At 35.7% G+C, this 19,668-nt stretch overlaps 1 protein-coding gene and 1 pseudogene across 1 annotated transcript in view; one reads left to right on the forward strand and one right to left on the reverse strand.

Annotated features, from left to right (window-relative positions):
* Positions 1-19,668, reverse strand: part of Dlg2 (discs large MAGUK scaffold protein 2) — a 2,079,243-nt gene that overhangs the window by 1,847,536 nt on the left and 212,039 nt on the right. The gene's annotated exons all lie outside the window — the stretch shown is intronic.
* LOC124960816 (uncharacterized) lies at positions 5,793-5,929 on the forward strand (annotated as a pseudogene).

A 19,668-nucleotide genomic window follows, 5' to 3' on the forward strand; every position in this document is an offset into this window, starting at 1 on the left:
AAACAGTTCTTATAGCCTTTGTTGGGTCAATGATTCCTTTTCCCACCATATTCACAAAATCTCCAAGCATAGCATCATAACCATCTCTGAGGAACTTCACAAAATTTTATCAAGTATCAAAGATTCTTCAATATCTTCATTCTTAACAATGGTAAGAAGTAGCGTAATTTTAAATCTCCGATAAAGAAGAGATACAATAAATAACTCACCTCTAAGATAATAGTTCCATTTTTCTCCACATTCTATGAAAAGTGATATGAGCATCACCATTGAGTTCTTATAGGTTCTGAGATGCCAAAGTTCACCCTCAAGGAAAATGGGCTTTTACTTGAAAATCCTTTGTTCATATTTTCTTTGAGAAATAAACAAATTTAATCAATTATTCATAATTTCAATTTTTAAATCCTGTGAGCTACAGACCTGGATCTGTCTCGGAGACAATACAGAATTGTGAAGGAATCGTAGACTGGAATCTGAAAAATCTGTTCTAATTTTGTAGCTGTGTGATTTGAAGTTGATAATAATAACTATATGCCATCTGTTATTCTAATCACTTTAATATGTAAATTCAGCTAACCCTTATAAAAAATCTATATGTGAATTTTATTATTATTGATCCACTTTAAAGATGAGAAAATATTTAATTATATGAAGTACCTAGATCAAAACTTCACAACCGAACAGTGATTCAACTAGGACTTAGGCACAGACACCCTAGCTCCAGAGACAATATTCCTGTCTCATTACAGGGACTTCTAATATGCTTATTCTGATATAGTCTCCTTTATTTCTCTTTCTTCAACTGCAAAATAGTATGAATTCCTAGGACCATTTTAAAGAGTAAATAATATATGTAAAGCACAGTTCATTTCACATAATAGATATATGACAGGTTATTTATGATAATTACTAACATAGATTACAATATAGGGTCTCAAACTGAAGCAGCCTTCTACACATTGTTCCAGTTTGAAATATAAATAATGATGTCTTATACTCAGCACATATTTAAAACTCCCCGATTCCTTAGTCCCTACTTTGTTTACACTTCTGTATGATTTGTAGCCATGTCTTGTTTCCTCATTAAATAATTAAATTATTTTTTAAAAAAGAAAAGAGAGTTTATCTTTTAATTTATGCTTGTAACTATCAGCATTGCCAAAATGGTGTCTGGCACAAAGAATATATTTAATAAATATTTATGAAAGAGAAAAAGGAAGGACAGGAGGGAGGAAGGAAAGAGGGAAAGATAGGGCAAGAAAATACAAAAGCAACCAAAAACTATCCAAAAACCAAAAGTTAAGATGAAGACTGTTCTGGATCTGGGGATATATCTCAGTTATAAAGTACCTGCTTAGCATGTGGAAGGTTCTGGATTTGAACCAAGTACTGGAGGAAAAAAAAAAAAAACAAGACTACTTTTGTGGTCCTGGAGATTAAACCCACAACCTTGAGCATGCAAGGCAAGCACGCTACCAACCAAGCTATATCCCCAACCCAAGACTATTATGTCTTAATGAAATATATTTATTTTTGTAAAGAACATTCTGGCACACATCAACTCTTACAAATTATACCCAACTTTTTGACATCTCTGTCCTAGTTTCAATAAGTTGTTCCAGTAAAGAAGTATAAGATGATACTTTCTCTTTTAACTCATAATTAATTATTAACTAGTCAGAGATAGTAGGCAATACTTTTGGACTAGAAATAGTTCTTATTTTTTCGGAAAAATGGGTGTTAAGATTTGGTTTTCCCATTTAAATACATGCACCAGTAGAGAAGACCCAATTTAATTGTCTCAATATATAACATTTTCACAGTTTAAAGGAAGGATCACTATATAAATCTGAGCCTTGTCAGCTGCCAAATGATCATTTTCTCTGGCAGCTGTGGCTGGTGAACAATGCAACTAATGCCACTGACAAGAAGCCAAATATGTTATGATCTCAATAGCAAATCAATGAATAACAGCTAATTTCTGACTACCATGTGCAAAAGGGTATCCTCTTACTCTGACAAGCCAATAATGTTTGAAGAGGGACATATTACTCTGAGTTCAATAAATCTAGAAAAAGAAATAAAAACCCAACTATCTTTTTAAATGGACATTTTAAAAACTCTATATCAGCACAAGGAAAGTTATGTGCCCTGACCTCTAGTTCTTTTTATCTTTTGTTCAAACTTAAGAAAACTATAATATTAGTATACCTGAAGAAGATAGTTTAAAAATAAATGATAAAGTCAATTCAATAATGAATACATATATCAAAACATCGTCTTGTATACCCTAAATATATACAATTTTACTTACCAATCAAAAAATTAAAGCAGTCTGATTATAAAGCATTAGTCCTTCTAAAAAATTTTTACAAAGCTGTGAGCATGGCAATAGGTAAATTCAGATTAAAAAGAATGAAGCTTGGGGAACTAAAGCAACATACAGCAGGTTAGTGACAACAAAAGACAACATCAATAGATGAGCCACTTGCAACAGATGTCAGGCCCTGACCGTGGCAAAATACACTAAAATGTGTGAGTGTCTTTGGTTTACCACTAAAAATGGTTAAAGTAATTCTTAAGTTCTCAAAAAGCTGTGAAAAATGTAACAATGTTCAGTCATTATTTTATTCATTCATGACATTTATTGAGTAAGGAATCACTGAATAAGGTATAGTTATTTGAGAACAAAATAAGTCAATTTCTGTATTCTCACAATATAAATTTTAAAAAGTGTTAATAAAGATGAGTGCTAAAATATTCAGGAACAGCTTCACAGAAAAATAACATCTAAACTGTGTAGAGAAAGCTGAGAAGAATATAGCAGGTAATAGGAGGGCAAGGATAGAAGCATGAAGTATAAAAGGATTGACTGGGAGGAGAGTGCAGTGTGATCAGCGTCTAGCATTTGTATGGGAGGTATAAAGGAAATGCATCTGGAAAAGGAGGTTAATGCCAGATTGTGAAAGAAGAGAGTGAGAACCAACAAAACTCTAAGTGGGATGAGGCTGTTTCTCTGCAGGAAATGATACCTCTGGTAGATAATATGCAAGACAGACTGCAGTGGGAAGAAGTAGTAGCAAACGAATGAAATGTAGTAAGAATCTGCAAGATACCAGGTAATGGAACATACAGTCCTGAAACAAGACAATGACATTCTTGCAAGACAGAGAAGGTAAATTCAAAATAAGTTTTTGTGGTATAATGATCTGATGAATCATGGAATTTGATGGGTGTGGGAGGAGAAGAGCCACATAAAATTCAAGCCTCTAAATTTGTACAATTCAAATCTAAAGTGCTAAGTGATTAAAGACTTACAGAGGAAAAAGTAAACCAGCTTCAATTGTTTAATGAAAAGAGAAGATCTAGACACCCTAATTTAGTCTGGGTTCGGAGAAAAGGTTATGTTCCAGGTAAAGATAGAAGATAGTAAGAAATAAAATTTGAGCTTAGGAAAGAAACTAGTATTAAATAAACATCTGGGAACACTGGCAAATATGGACACAAATAGGAGCAATAAGGTGACACAAGAAGAGTACACCAAGGCATATTCAAAAGACAAAGATCCAGGCCTTATAAATTCTACTATTGAATGGATTAAGTGAAGAGAAAACATCAAAGGAGATTGAAAAGGAATAAGAATTCATTTATTCCAAATTGTCCAACTACTCTGATTATTCCATTATTATTGATAACTTTCTGTAAACCAATTATTGTTGGTGCCAGGGAGTAAGAGTACAAAGATTAATATGATAGAATTTCTGTATGAAGCTTGCTGTCTAATGGGGTTCAGAGACAAATAGAGACACTTGCAGAACCACAGCACTGGAGTTGGACTGGGGCGGAGTGTAAGGAGAGGGCAGGATGGTACCTCTTTATAGGAGAATCAAGAAATGTTATGAAATTTAAAAAAAAAAGTGTCAAAAACTACAAAGCATTGGTACTGTCAAATGTGATCTCAACACAGATGTCATTTAAATTTGAATATCAATATTTGTACTCTGTATCAAGTTGCTCTTTCCAGTATTACATGCAGTCTCTTAACCCTCAAAATATTTTTAGTGGTCACTTTCCACATCCATCAAGAAGTATCACACAGCAATTGAGATGTGTCTGAGAGACTATAAAAAGAATTCTTTTTAAATTATAATAATTAATGCATACTAATTGTACAAATTGATGAGTTTCATGTGACATTTCCATAAATGCATATATGGAGGTTTGATCATATTCCTCCCTTCTACCTTCTCTTGCTCTCCCCCGTCTCTCCTTCCTCTGGTCCCCATCCCTTTCCCTAATAGTTCCTCTTCTACTTCCCAATCATCAATTTTTTTTGTTTCCACATATGAGAGAAAACATATGATACTTGTCTTTCTGTATTTGGCTTATTTCACATAAGATGATGTCTTCCAGTTCCATTCATTTTTCTGCAAATGGCAGGTTTCATTCTTCATGGTTAATACCCCATTGTGTATATATATTGTGGAGACCAGGGACTGAGATTGGGGGCCCCTTATTGCTTCATGGTTGTGGTGTGCCTGCTGCCTGGGAATGTTTCTGTGCAAGGGTAAAGGATGCCCAGTTGTTATGGTGGTGCCCTGCTTGAAGAGGCTCTGTGCAAGAGTCTCATCAGTTTCAACCTTGATCTTAGGCACAAAGCTCCCAGAGATAGAGGAATTCTGAGCATGACAAGAGAACCACAATGTTTCACCAGCACAGCTACTTCCAAGCCTGGCACTTAACAGTAATTTTAGACAATGAACTTTCTGAGTGCAACAGGAAGCTCCTAGCATTGCAACAGTGGAAAAGCTACATAAATGTTTCTAGCTCCGTAATCTTCTTGTGCACAAAGAAAAATGCCTGTATAGTCTTTAACTTTATGATTATGAGACCCTATATAAATAAGCTTGCTGGACCAGTTCTGCACTCACTGATCTCCATCGGAGTGCAGTGTTTCCACCTGATCCCAGCTTTTTCCCTATACCCATGTGTATTTTTCTTAATCCCTCATCACCTCTGGTCAATTTCAGTTCAGCCATGCAGGTAGCAGTAATATACCATATTTTCTTTATCCATTTATCTGTTGACAGTTGTTTAGACTGATTCCATATTCTGGCTATTGTGAATAGTGCAGCAGTAAACATGAGTATGAAAGTGTCTCTTTTGTATGTTGGTTTCATTTCCTTCAACTGTATTCCCAGAACTGGTATAGCTGTATCATGTCATAGTTCTATTTTTGCTTTATTGAGGGACCTACATACCATTTTCTATAGTAGCTGTACTAATCTACATTCCTACCAACAGTGTTTGCCTCACATCCTTGCTGGCATTTATTTTTTGGTGGTTTTGTTTTGTTTTGCTTTGTTGATAATAGCCATTAAGACTGAGGTGAGATAAAGTCTCAGTGTAGTTTTGATTTGTATTTACCTGATAAAGACATTGATCATTTATTATTTTTTTTATTTAGCTTTTAACTTTTTACAGACTACATTTTGATTCGTTGTACACAAATGGGGTATATCATTTCATTTCTATGGTTGTACACAATTTAGATTAATACCATCCGTGTAATGATACATGTATATTGGATAATGATGTCTGTCTCATTCCACCATTTTTCATACCCCCCTCCCTCTCATTTCCTTCTACATATTCTAAAGTTCCCCCATAATTCTCTCATTCCCCACCCCCACCCCCATTATATATCATTCTCCACTTATCAGGGAAAACATTTGGTGCAACTCTTATTATATAGTCTGTACATTCAAATTCTCTGTATTCAGAATGTAAAGATCACTTCTAGGCCTTTTGGCCAAGATCAAGGGTAAAAAGTAAATAGATCCTCCAACAGAAGCTTCTAGATTTGAAATTCCATAGAAATTATATTTTCCCCTCTAATTGAACAAAATAGTGGAAGAGGGAACACAATGACTAATGACTAATATAATGGTTTAAAAAAAAAAAAAAAGAAACCTTTCTGAATTACCTTCCATTTGGTCAGGAATTGAACATTCCTTAAGTGCCCATAAAGATGAGTAGTATGTTTTAGCATTGCTATGTATCATTAGACTAGTGTTCAGCCCAAGATCTGCCTCTTGCATGCTAGATTTTGTGTTTTCTTTTGTAAAATGAGTGACTAGAATAGAATGCTCTAACATTCTGTGGCTCAATAAGTCTAATTTAGATAAAGAAGAGATATGGCCTCTAAGGAATAAACAAGTAATAAGCAAAAATATGCAACACAGCTAAGAAGTCCCTATGTGTAACATTTTGTCCTTTGTGAATTATTTGTTTAATAACAATTCCACCTAATAACAGAGACCTAAAAACAGATAAAGAGCATAGCAGCAGGGGTAGGAATGATAGTAGAGTGAAACAGACATTATTACCTCATGTACATGTATGACTACATGACTAACGTGATACTACAATATGTATAATCAGAAAAATGAGATTATACTCCATTTATGTATGATCTAACAAAATATATAAATGCATTCTACTGTCATGTACAACAAATTAGAACAAATAAAAAAATGAATAAAAAGAGCATAGCAGCAAATGAAAGTTCATATGGAGAATGAAGAAGTACATACAGATCACTTATCACTAGCACAATGTATTTTGTGTATCTATATTTTAAAAAGTTACTGTGTACTGAATGCTTGCCAACTGCCAGACACTGTGCTAAGTACTTCATGCTGTTAGTAACAAAACAATAAAGTAGGAATTATTGTTATTCCTATTTTATAGATAAGGAAACTGAGGCTTAGAGAAGTCAAACATCTTGTTTGAGATTTCAGAGCTAATCACTGCAAACATAGCCTCAACCACAATTTATCTGAATCCACAGCCCACATACTTCCCCATTCCACAACAATAAACTATAAGCTATTGTTACTACAAAGAGAAATGGAAGTAAAAGTCTGAGTTCAAAATCATAGCAATAGATTAAAGATTGTATTTACTGAATCAGAGAAAGCTCCATGAAGGAGATGGATCTGAGTTATGACTTAAAGTTATTATAAAGAGGTACCATCAAGGTATTCATTTAAATGGTCTAAGTGTGTTTCATTTTTATGGGGAAAAATTAAATTAATTATACTTATTTGAAGTTAACAGTTATCATCTAATCATCACAATAAATTGTACCTCATAGTTGTAGGCAATACAGAGTTTCCACACAATTTATTCTTCAATTATAGAGTTATACAACATATAGAGAGAGTGTGTCAATCTTAGATTCTGAATGAAAAACATATTCACGAGGTCATTAAACAATTATATCCAAATGTCTGTGGTAGAGCATGAGAAACCAGATGGAAGTGTAACAAATCCTTTCTGACAGAGACAGTAAGAAAAAAAAAGGAAAAAAGTAAGGTGCTTGAATAAGTTGAGATAAACGTCACTGAGAAAAAGGAATCAAGCTGCATGAGAGAATCTAAGAGTCAGCATTCTAGGGAAGTGGAAGAAATTCTCAAAGGAATTCTTAAAACCCAAAACAAATTAGAATTCTGAAAGCACACTCAACAGCACTGGACAACCTATCAAAACAACCTTCTTAAGTCCAAGCAGCTGTTGTGATGTGTCATCATATTGCTGAGACAGAAGGACCCAATTACAATTTCAGTGGCTAAACCATAAAAATGATTGGGAAGGGACAAAAAAGTAAATGTTTAGATTCAAGAAGACTATTTCATAGGTAAAATAATAATACTTTATTTTTATTCATTCATTCTCAACAAATATTTATCAAGGTCACTGTTCTGGGCACTAGAAACACAGTAAGGTAAATAAAATGAAAATTTCTCTTCTTTCAGGACATATATTCTGGTCCAGTAAACAAAGGTGAAATATGGAGTATAAAAGATGGTATGTGCTATAAAGAAAAAATAAAGGAGTGAAAACAGGAACATGGGAGATAGTCACAAGAGAGATATAGTTTAAATAGGAAAGGCCTCAATGAATAGATAACATAAACAGAAATATGAAGAATATAGGGAAATGAGCCTTGTAAATATGGAAGAACCTAGAATAGCCCAGTAAGTATCCTTGAGGCATGAGTACTCTTAGCAGTTTATAGGAAAATTTTAGAGGCCAGTATTGCCCAGAGAAGAATGAGGGGAAAATCACAGGACATGAGATCAAAAGGTAAAGCAGGTAGAGCTCATGTATGATCTTCCAGGGTCAAGTACTCTGGTTTACTTTAAATGGAAATTTTTGACAAATTTTTTTTTTTAACAGAGAAGTAACATAATCTGATCTACATGCTAAAATGTGGTGGAAGCAAAAATAGGATAAAACCAGTTAGGAGGTTGTTCTTAATGACGTATATTCATGTACACAGTAGAATTGCTATTCCTTCTTCAAGAATAAGGGTTAAAATCCAATCTCTTCTGTAAAACCTGGGTTCAAATCCTGCCTCAACTACATATCTATGCCTAGGATTCCTCCCATGTAAAAGTTATTTAAACCTAGTTTTCCTCCTATATAAAATAAGAAACTTAAAAAGCATTGGACAACTTCTATGTGTCAGACCCTTCCTTTCATGTCTTATTGTGGGTTTCCCTCGGAAGCAGACCAGAGGATAAAAATTTAAACATAATTTTTCTTTATTAGGGAAAAACAGGAATAACATCAGGAATGTAAGAAAGGGAATTGTTACTAAAAAACACTAAAGACTTTCCCATATACAATAAGAAAGATGGCTTGAGGGCATCTCAGGAGCTGGCAAGACCACACCCATCTCAGGCTCCAGGAGTAAAAGTAAAAATTCTCTTGAGAAGAGAGCAGTGGGGCATCCTTCTTGCATAAGGAGCCAAGGAAGTGTTTTCAATGTGCTCAGTCACCCAGGAACTCAGAGGATGATGAAACCATGATCCCTGGAGGCTTTAATACTGCTGGAGATGGCAGCAGACCGTGGCACCAACCATGTGGTGCTGGTTCTGCAGGAATACACTATGCTAGAGTAAGGGGGTCATGGAGACTTCCACCAAGATTTCAAAGAAAGATCTGGAAGTGCAGGCAAAGTCCAGCAGGGTTGGAGTCCCTGCTGGCAGTCCCTAAGAGGGTAAATTGTGGAGATGTGAGGAAGAAGCTAAAGCTGCGACCCCTGAGATTAGGAAATGCCAGTAACACGAGATATCATCCAAGGAAAGCTGCAGGAATTGAGCAGAGACAAGGAAACAGAAAGGCTACTTGGGCTGCAAGAAACAAGGCCACAGGGGTGTATCTACATAAGCCCTTTGGAGAGAACATCATGATGCCATGTGCTCCAGATGCTGGACACAGAACTACAGGACTTGTTGACCCAGCTGGATTTCAGTCTTGTTTTTATCCCATCCCTTCTCTCTATGCCTCTATTTTTATGTATAAAAATGTTTACTCTGAACCTTTATATACTGGATACTTGTAAGTTACTTTTGATTTTTAAAGCTCACTATGAGAGCTTTCCCTGAGTCTCAGAAGAGACTTTAGACTTGAACTTTTGGGCAAATTTCAAACTGTTGAGATTATAGGGACTCTTGTAAATAGACAAAATGTATTTTGCATTGTGAGAGGACCACAAGCTTTTGGGGAACATGGGAAGAATGTTATGGTTTGGATGTGAGGTATCCCCCAAAAGCTCATGTGTGAGACAATGCAAGAAGGTTTTTAGAGCACAAATGATTGGGTTAAGAAAGTTTTAACCCAATCAGTGAATTAATCCCTTAATGGGATTAACTGAGTATAACTAGAGCAAGTATGGTGTGGCTGGAGGAGGTAAGTCCCTGGGGGCATGCCTTTGAGGTATATATTTTGTTTCTGACTAGTGGAGTTTCTCTATGCTTCCCATCATCATGCAAGACACTTCCTTTTACCACACCCTTCTACCACAAAGTTCTGTCTCACTTCAAGCCCCAAAGAATGGAGCCAGTTACCTATGGGTCTGAAACCATGAACCCCCAAATAAACTTTACTCTAAAATTGTTCTCATGAGCTCTTTTAGTCACAGCAGCAAAATGCTGACTAAAATAACTATGCACCACAAAATGTTACTAGTGATTTTTTTCTGAATGGTAAAAAATATTTGTGTTTCTCCATTTCTTTTTGGTATACCTTTCAGTCTTTAAAATTCTATAATAAATATATTATTACTTCAATAATAAGATACCTAATATATTTAGCATTTATAGAAATATTAAATAGCATCATATTTGTTTCATACTGAGTTACCCTAACAACTTGGTGAGAAATAGGGATAATTATTTCCAAAGAAAATTATTCTTTGACAAACTTCATGCACTGTGTGTGGAGTCATCCATGTTTAGCAGAACCAGACTTCAGAAGTCTGACTCCCGGGAACCGACAGTCGTGAGAGACTGTTTAAGACAGCCAGGGAGTAGGTGGCCCCCGAACAGAGGTGACTCACCCCTGAGGAAATGCTAATTCTCTCAGCAAACAGCTTCCCTAACTTCACCTCATCCTGTTCTTCACAGAAGAAGCCCCTTTACCTATGGGACTATCAGTAACGTTGAAGACAGGGTCCTCCATCTTTTTGGAGGCCAGATCTGCTATGGCCCAATCTGTCACATCCCCTTCCATTTGAAAAGAGTATTGACTCTTGTGTTTATTGAATAGATAAATTTATTAGTAATTAATTGATTTCCAGCATCATTGTCCTCCAACAGAAACTCTTTCCCTCATCCACTTGAAATGTGGAAACCCCCCACAGCATTGCTCAAAGATGCATCACTAGTTATTGGTCAAGAGGGCTTGTGTAGATGTGATGTTTCCAAGACTTTTTGCTATCCATAGAATTACCACCTGGAATATATATATATTGCTTAAGTCAGATTTTTATCTTACATATGAGAAAAATAGTATATGGAGTTATTAGCACCATATCACACAGCCAGAGAAGACAAGATTCCAGGCCTTCTAAGTCCTAGCTTACATAAACTATGTTTCACACACACAAAAAAACAAAGTTTATTTAATCACTTGGAATCTGTACTCATCCTACCTGGGCTCAAAGTTTCTGGAGCCAACTTATCTGTCTGATCTTGTGCAGTTTCTCCTCTCTAAAATGAGGAATATGTAAATATTTATATCAAGGTAGTTTTAAACATTAACTTACAAAGTCTGACTGGGAGTGTCATATAAACATTTGCTATTACTAACAGTCCAAAAGTTGCTTAAGAATAGAAAAAATATTGATACAGAGAAGAAACTGCCTACAAGTAAGGAGGTAAATAGATCTTGGAAGACAACAGTTTTAGCATTTGTAGTTTAGTCACAATGCTTAAAAATCTTGGAAGTACTTTCTATAGTTCTGATTAAGGTTATCAAGAATGATGTCAATGGGAGATAATATGTAGTTCTGGGAAAAAATACTAGGTCTTGGGTTTGAACTCTGGTTTTGCTACAGTTGTCTTACCTTCAGAAAATAATTTAAATTCTCTACGCTAATGTTTCCTCATCTACAAAATGGAAAGAACAAAAGTACCTGAAAACACTTATAACAGTGTCTACAACACAGGAGTCGATCAATAAATGTTGTTCATTCTTATTGCTAGATATATGGAGCTGCTCAATTAAATACACATTGAACTGGAGGAAAAGAACTATGATGGGTGGAAGCAAGATGGTGGCACAGAAATCAGATGCATGCCCCAGCTCTTCTGAAGTCATAAACCAAAATAGCTAGAGAACAGAAACCCAGTGAGGTGGGTGATTGAGGGTTTTGAACTAAAGTGAAAGATGTCTACAAGGTAAATTACAGATTACTGAAGAAAGATATTAAAGAAGACATTAGAAGATGAAAAGACCTCCCATGTTCATGGATAGGCAGAGTTAATACCACTGAAACGGCCACATTACCAAAGTTATCTATAGATTCAATGTAATCCCCAATAAAATACCAATAACATTTTTCGCAGAATTAGAAAAATGATCCCAAAATCCATATGGAGGAACAGAAGACTCAATAGCTAAAACATCCTGAGTAAAACGAGAAATGCTGGCAAAACATTGTAGTGCAAGAAGCAAACAGGGGAAACACTTCAACATATAGACACAAGCAATGACTTCCTAACTAGGACTCCTTAGCTCAGGAAACAATACGAAGAACCAATAAGATGACATTAAATTTAAAAGCTTCTATACAGCAAAGGAAATAGTTAACAGCATGAAGAGAGTCTACAGAATGGTATAAAATCTTTGCCAGCTCTTTTTCTGACAGAGAATTAATACCTTGAAAATGTAAAGAATTCAAAAAGCAAATAACCCATTCAAAAAATGGGCAAATAAAGTGAATACACACTTCTCCCAAGAAGAAATACAATTGGCTAACAATTATATGAAAAAAATGTTCAACATCTTTACCCCTCAGAGACATGTAAATCAAAATTATATTGAGATTCTATCTAATTCCAGTCATAATAGCAATCATTAAGAATACAAATAACAATAAATGCTGGGGAGGAAAGAGGGGAAATGAAATCTTATATACTGTTGGTAGAAATGTAAATTAGTACAGACAATAATCAGTATGGAAATTTCTTAAAAAACTTAGAACTAATATATGACCCAGCTCCTCAGTATCACTTAAGTGATTCATGTATTCATGTATATCCAGGTTTATCACAGAACAATTCACATTTGCCAAGTTATGGAACCAGCCAAGATATCCTTTAACAAATAACTGAATAAGGAAAATGCAGTACATATACATAATGGAATTTTATTCAGCCATAAGAAGAATGAAATCATGTAGTTTGCGGGAAAATGGATAGATTTAGAGTATGTTATGTTAAGCAAACTAAGCCAGAGTAGAGAGAAAAGTATCAAATATTTTCTCTCATATGTAGAAGCTAGAGGGAAAGGGGACAGGCATAGGGGGACGTCATGAAATCAGAAGGAAGACCATTAGGGTAGAAGAAGCTCAGGGGAGGGAGGGGAGAATAATAATGGGAGGTATTAGGGAGTGAACTTGATCAAATTATGTTACATGCATGTATGAATATGCCACAATGAAACCTGATGTTCTGTACAACTATTATGTACCAATTAATCAAAAAGAATTGTGATAGAATATAATAGGATTCTAGCTTGGAGCACAATTTGATTCTAGATAGGAATGTTTATGTGGGATGGTATTGGTTTGGATATGGGATAGTATGGAATATTAGCACATTTTATTCTTAGCAGCACTAATGTGAATATGCTCAAATAAATTATTATTGTGATACTGACTGACACATCACAAAAGAATAGAAAGTTGGCAAATTAATGAAAACAAGGAGGAAACTGTAAATGAAAAGTAACAAGATATAAGAGACATTTCCTTCCAATATGAGAATCAGAACTTCATTTCTTATATCAAAGATACACTGTATTTCATCTCCTTAAAAGTAAAAAAAGTTACCTTGAGCAAAATAAAATAAATGTAATTTTAATGAAATCGAATGTTAATAAATATAAATTAAGTAAAAATCAGGACTACCAGTATTCATAAAGCACTTTTCAGTGAACATTATTTTTTAAAGTTGACTCTTTCCCAAAAGAATTTACTTGTATTTGTTGGGAAATCATATAATAGTTTTCCATATACTTTACTTTCATCTGCCAAAAATTTTAAAATGTGTAAAATACACTTAAAATGTGTTTGATACTAGTGGCATCCCCTAAGGCTGTGTAGTACAAACATGTCCAACTCTACACCAGCATTAATGAATATTTAATGAACAACATATTTGTTGTAAACATGCACTGTGATAAATGCTGAAATGTAATTTAAGAAAACATGGACTTACCACTCAAGAAGCTCTTACTCAATTAAACAAAGTTACACTATGGTACAGTGAATGCTATATACAGGGGAAGGATTCCTAAACTGGCTGGAATAATTCTGTGTTAACAGATTTGCCCATACTCTAATGGCAGTGATTATAAGAACTAAAACAGCAAGACACAATCATTTGGAGCAGGTTGGTGCTCATTATTGTCACTCTTTGCTTCAGCTGAGTTACATTTTAATCTGAAAAAAAATTAAGCCACTTTGAATGAAGCAACTTTGCTTCCAGAGCCAAACACTTCTTATGGTTAGTAGACCTGCTGGAAGGCAGAGATAACTCATCCCACTGGAAAGAGAGAAGAAAAAGAAAGAGGAGGAGAAATGTAAGTAAAAGAGCTGAGGCAAGAGCACAGCCTCCATGCTGCTCCCCATCCCCTAATGTGACCTCCCACCACCACCACTCCACTCCCTGCAACTGCCTCATCTCCAAACAGGTGGCCTCCATCTTGGGACACTGGCCAGGGCCTAGAGGCAGCACCACATCTTGAACGCTAGTGCCCACTTTCACCACACCACAAGCTGTGGCTGCCCCTCCTCCAAATGCAGCTGCCTCCCGCTTGGGACACCAGCCAGGGCCTGGAAGTCCAATATCAAGGTATGTGCAGGTTTGATTACACTGAGGTTCTCCTGCTAGGTGTGCTTATTAGTCACCATCTTGCTGCAGAGGCTGGCAAGAGCTGGGCTATCCCCAGTTTCTCAAGTCCTGAACTGTATGGGGACAGACAGGACTGCCTTCAGCAGGGCAGAAGGTTAGAAGAGAGCATAAGGGTATCTTGCACTAAGTTCAACCAGCCAACCAGTCTGGCAGTTACCAGGTTCCTGAGGCCACTTGGGCTGGTGCTTGCTGAGACCTAACACCAGCCAGGTCCCCAACTCCCTCCCCAGTCTGGTATCCACAGATCCTGGTTCCTCATGACTTGGCAATCAACATGTCCCTCCAGCTCCCCAATTCCCATCCTTCAACCCCTCCCTAACCACCAACCTGGCCCAGGCTTGCAGCTACATGGTCAGCCACAGCTCTGAGCACCTGGTACTGATCTGCTGGATATAGGACTGCCCTTCACAACAGATGCACAGGTCCTGGAGCTCAGCCCTCAGGACCACCTGGGAGAGAGAGAGGCCTGATTGGGAATTCAAAGGGTAGGGGCAGGATAAATTAGTTTGGAGACTAAATCAGAGACCAGGAATTGTGGGGTCCACAGGCAATGTAATCTTAGCCCCAACATCATATGAGTGGAACCCAAAGGAAATTCCTGGGGCACAGTCTTCCAATGTGGACCAGTAATTGCTATACCCCACCTCCACATGCTCCACTTCCAGAACTAACCCTCCCACCCTAGTAACCCTCACCATCCTGAAGGTGGAGCTACCAGCAAACTCCAGACAACCCCACTCTTGGCTGAGAAGGGAAACTGAGAAGTTTTTGAACTACAATGGAAATAATTGTTCAATTTTCCTTCAAGATTTTGTATTTTTTCTTTTCCAGCTCTCACATCCCCACCATTTTTGAAACCAAGTCTTTTTCATGCATCAATTATTGAGGACTGAGATGTCTTAATAGTATATTTCAGTATTGTTCGCTATTCTTTTGTTTTTACTTTTTAAATTTAATTTTTTTTAATTTATTTTACTTTATATACTTTGCTCTCACATATATTTTCCTGGATTCTCATTCTCTTTTCACCAGCTAACAGCCAATTTCTATTAATTCCTCTTTCACTCTTCCTTTGATCTTATACTTCTATCTTCTCTCCTCCTTCCTCATAAACATCACATCCTACACCACTCCTGTTCTGTATCCAGCATTAGAAATTATAAGCCCTTTTGCAAAACTACTCTTTATGTTGAGACAATAATTGAACACATCACTTCAGTTTATTGAAACAAAACTAGAAATGTCTTAATAGGAACTATTTGGTTTAAGGTTGTATATTATTTGTATTGGGTACTATTAATATTGATCTCCCCCTTAAAGGTGAGGTACTGGAAATCTGGGGGGCCACTATAGTCTACAGAGTAGAAAATGTAATACCTCAGATTCATACTGCTAGATGGGAAGACACATAAACAACATGAAAAAAAAAACAATGAAAAAAGCACCCAAATAAACCAAGATACCCCAATGATAGAAACCATTGAAAACACAGTAGAAGAAATGTCAGGGAAGGAATTCAGAATGTACATATTTAAACTGATCTTCAACATAAAGGATGATATAAGGAATGAAATCATTCTATGTTGCTGGTATCACACTGACACCAAAACCAGACAAGATACTTCAAGGAAAGAACACTTCAGACCAAGAGCCCTGATGAACATAGATGTAACGATTCTCAATAAAATTCTGGCAACTCACATACAAAAACATATTAAAAAGATAGTGCACCATGGTCAAGTGGGGTTCATCCCAGGGATGCAAGTTGGTTCAACATACAGAAATCAATAAACATATTTCATCACATTGATAGATCTAAAAACAAGAATTATATGAACATCTCAAATGAAGCAGAAAAAGTATTTAACAAAATAAAGCACCCCTTCATGTCCAAAACACTAAAAAACTAGGGATGATAGGAACATACCTCAACATTGTAAAAGCTATCAACGCTAAGCCCATAGCCAACATCATTCTAAAAGGAGAAAAATTGAAAGCATTCCCTCTAGAAACTAGAACAAGTAAGGATGCCCTCTTTCACCACTTCTATTCAACATCATCCTGGAAACACTAACCAGAGCAATTAGGCAGACCAAAGAAATTAAAGGGATACAAATAGGAAAAGAAAAAGTCAAACTATCACTATTTGCTGATGACATGATTCTATATTTAGAAGATCCAAAAAATTCCACCAGAAAACTTCTAGAACTCATAAGTGAATCAGCAAACTAGCAGAATATTTAAGAATACCCAGAAATCAAATGCATTCCTATACATCAGTAATGAATCCACTGAAAGAGAAATTAGGAAAACTATCCCATTCACAATAGCCTCAAAAAAATAAAATAAAATACTTAGGAATAAATCTAATTAAAGAGGTGAAAGATCTCTACAATGAAAACTACAGAACACTAAAGAAAGAAATTGAAGAAGATCTTAGAAGTTGGAAAGATCTCCCTTGTTTTTGGATAGGCAGAATTAATATTGTCGAAATGACCATACTACCTAAAGTGTTATACACATTCAATGCAATTCCAATTAAAATCCCAATGACATTCCTCATAGAAATAGAGAAAGCAATCATGAAATTTATTTGAAAGAATAAGAAACCCAGAATAGCCAAAGCAATCTTTAGCAAGAAAAGTGAAGCAAGAGGCATCATAATACCAGATCTTAAACTATACTACAGAGCTATAGTAACAAAAATGCTGTAGTACTGGCACCAAAACAAACATATAGCCAATGGTACAGGAGACCCAGAGACAAAGCCACATAAATACAGTTATCTCATACTAGACAAAGGTGCCAAAAACATTCATTGGAGAAGAGATTGCCTTTTCAACAAATGGTGCTGGGAAAACTGGAAAACCATATACAGCAAAATGAAATTAAACCCCCATCTCTCACCCTGCAAAAAACTCAAGGTGGATCAAAGATTTAGACACTAGAACAGAGACCCTAAGCCTAATAGAGGAAAAAGTAGGCCCAAATCTTCACCATTGTCGCCTTAGAAATTGACTTCCTTAACAAGTCTCCTAAAGCACAAGAAGTAAAATCAAGAATCAATAAATGGCATGATCTCAAACTAAAAAGTTTCTTCTCAGCAAAGGAAACAATCAATAATGTGAAGAGACAGCCTACAGAATGGAAGAAAATCTTTACCACGCGCACCTCAGATAGGGCACTAATTTCCTGGATATATAAAGAACTCAAAAACTTAACACCAAAAAAACAAATAACCCAGTCAATAAATGGGCTAAGGAACTGAACAGATACTTCACAGAAGATATACAATCAATCAACAAATATATGAAAAAATGTTCAACATCTCTAGCAATTAGAAAAATACAAATCGAAACTAATATTTCATTTCACTCTAATCAGAATGGCAATTATCAAGAATACAAGCAACAATAAATGTTGGCCAGGATGTGAGGAAAAGTTACACTCATACATTGCCTGTGGCACTGCAAATTGGCACAAACATTACAGAAAGCAATATGAAGATTCCTCAGAAAACTGGGAATGGACCCATCATTTGATTCAGCGATTCCACTCCTTGGTACATTCCAAAGGACTTAAAAATCAGCATACTACAGGGATACAGCCACATCAATGTTTATAGCAGCTCAATTCACAATAGCTAAACTGTGGAACCAACCTAGATGCCTTTCAACAGGCGAATGGATAAAGAAAATGTGGTATGTATACACAATGGAATATTACTCAGCCTTAAAGAAAAATGAAATTATGACATTTGCAGATAAATGGATAGAACTGAAGAATACCATGCTAACCAAAATAAGCCAATCCCAAAAAATCAAAGCCTGAATGTTTTCTCTGATAAGTGGATGCTAATTCACAATAAGGTGGGAGGGGGCTAGGGAAGAATGAAGGTACTTTGGATTAGGCAGAGAGGAGTGAAGGGAGGGGAGGGAGTAAGTGGGCAGGAAAGGTAATAGAATGAATCAGACATTATTACCCTATGTACAAATATGACTACATAACTGGTATGATTCTACACCATGTACAAGCACAAGAATGAGAGGTTATATATTCTATATATGTATGATGTTTCAAAATGCATTCTACTCTCATGTATAACTAATTAGAACCAATTAAAAACTCCTATTCAATCAGAAATCTAGGAGAATTCCAACAAAAAGAAGAAAAATAAACAAAAAAAGAAAAAACCAAAGGAAAAAAGAGTCGAGACAACATTCTTCAGAACAGAACACAGAAATCTAGGAGAAGTCTAAGGAGAATAAGTACAAAGGGTGATGAACAGGGGAAAGAAGAAATGACCAGGACCAATATAATGTAGCACATGGTGTATACAGCTATAGAAAATTAAAACAAAAGGGAAATAAGGACAAATAAGAAGATGAAGTATAAAAAGAGAAAGGAAGAAAAAGCTTGGAAATAAAGAGAAGAAAAATGGCATTTAACTGGACCCCAAGACATAATAGGAGTCTATGAGACTCATAATACAAAAAAGAAATCTTATAATACAAAAAAGAAAAAAATGAATGTTCAATGAGGGTATGGTAGAAAATTGAATTAAATTGCATTTGACCCCAAGTTTGCCATGCTGAATTTACAAGTGATACATTTGTTGAAATATTAGTCTGGCATATTTTTCTTTTAAAAGTACAGGGCTAGGGGTGTAAGTCAGTGTAGAGCATTTGCCCAGCAAGCAAGCGTGAGACCCTGGATTCAATCCCTATCACCACAAAAAAAAAAAAAAAAAAAAAAAAAAAAAAAAAAATTAAAAGGCACAGTAACGTAACTGTTTTGATATCACTAATTTCTATAATTTCACAATCCACAACATATCAGTGATACAAATTGTGCTTGCTTGTGATGGTGAGTACCATTCAGTCATATGCATACATTCACATTTTAGGCATGGAATATAGCTAATTATTTTGTCACTAGATAGACCTGTAAAATGTTACATTATAAATTTGTTGGGAAAGAGAAGTCATATTGAAGAAAATAGTGATTTAAGCCTCATAGAAGAAATATTCAGATAGGAATATGAGAATTCTAATACAAAAAAAAAGTTCTAAATCCAGTCTAATCTAAGAAGAACAAGAAAGCAATCAATTGCTTTTACTCATACTGTACTACATAAGAAAAACCTTCCACTTCTACCCCTATGACTGTAGTATCC

This window comes from Sciurus carolinensis, chromosome 11 (assembly GCF_902686445.1).
Source record: "Sciurus carolinensis chromosome 11, mSciCar1.2, whole genome shotgun sequence".
Lineage (NCBI taxonomy): Eukaryota > Metazoa > Chordata > Mammalia > Rodentia > Sciuridae > Sciurus > Sciurus carolinensis.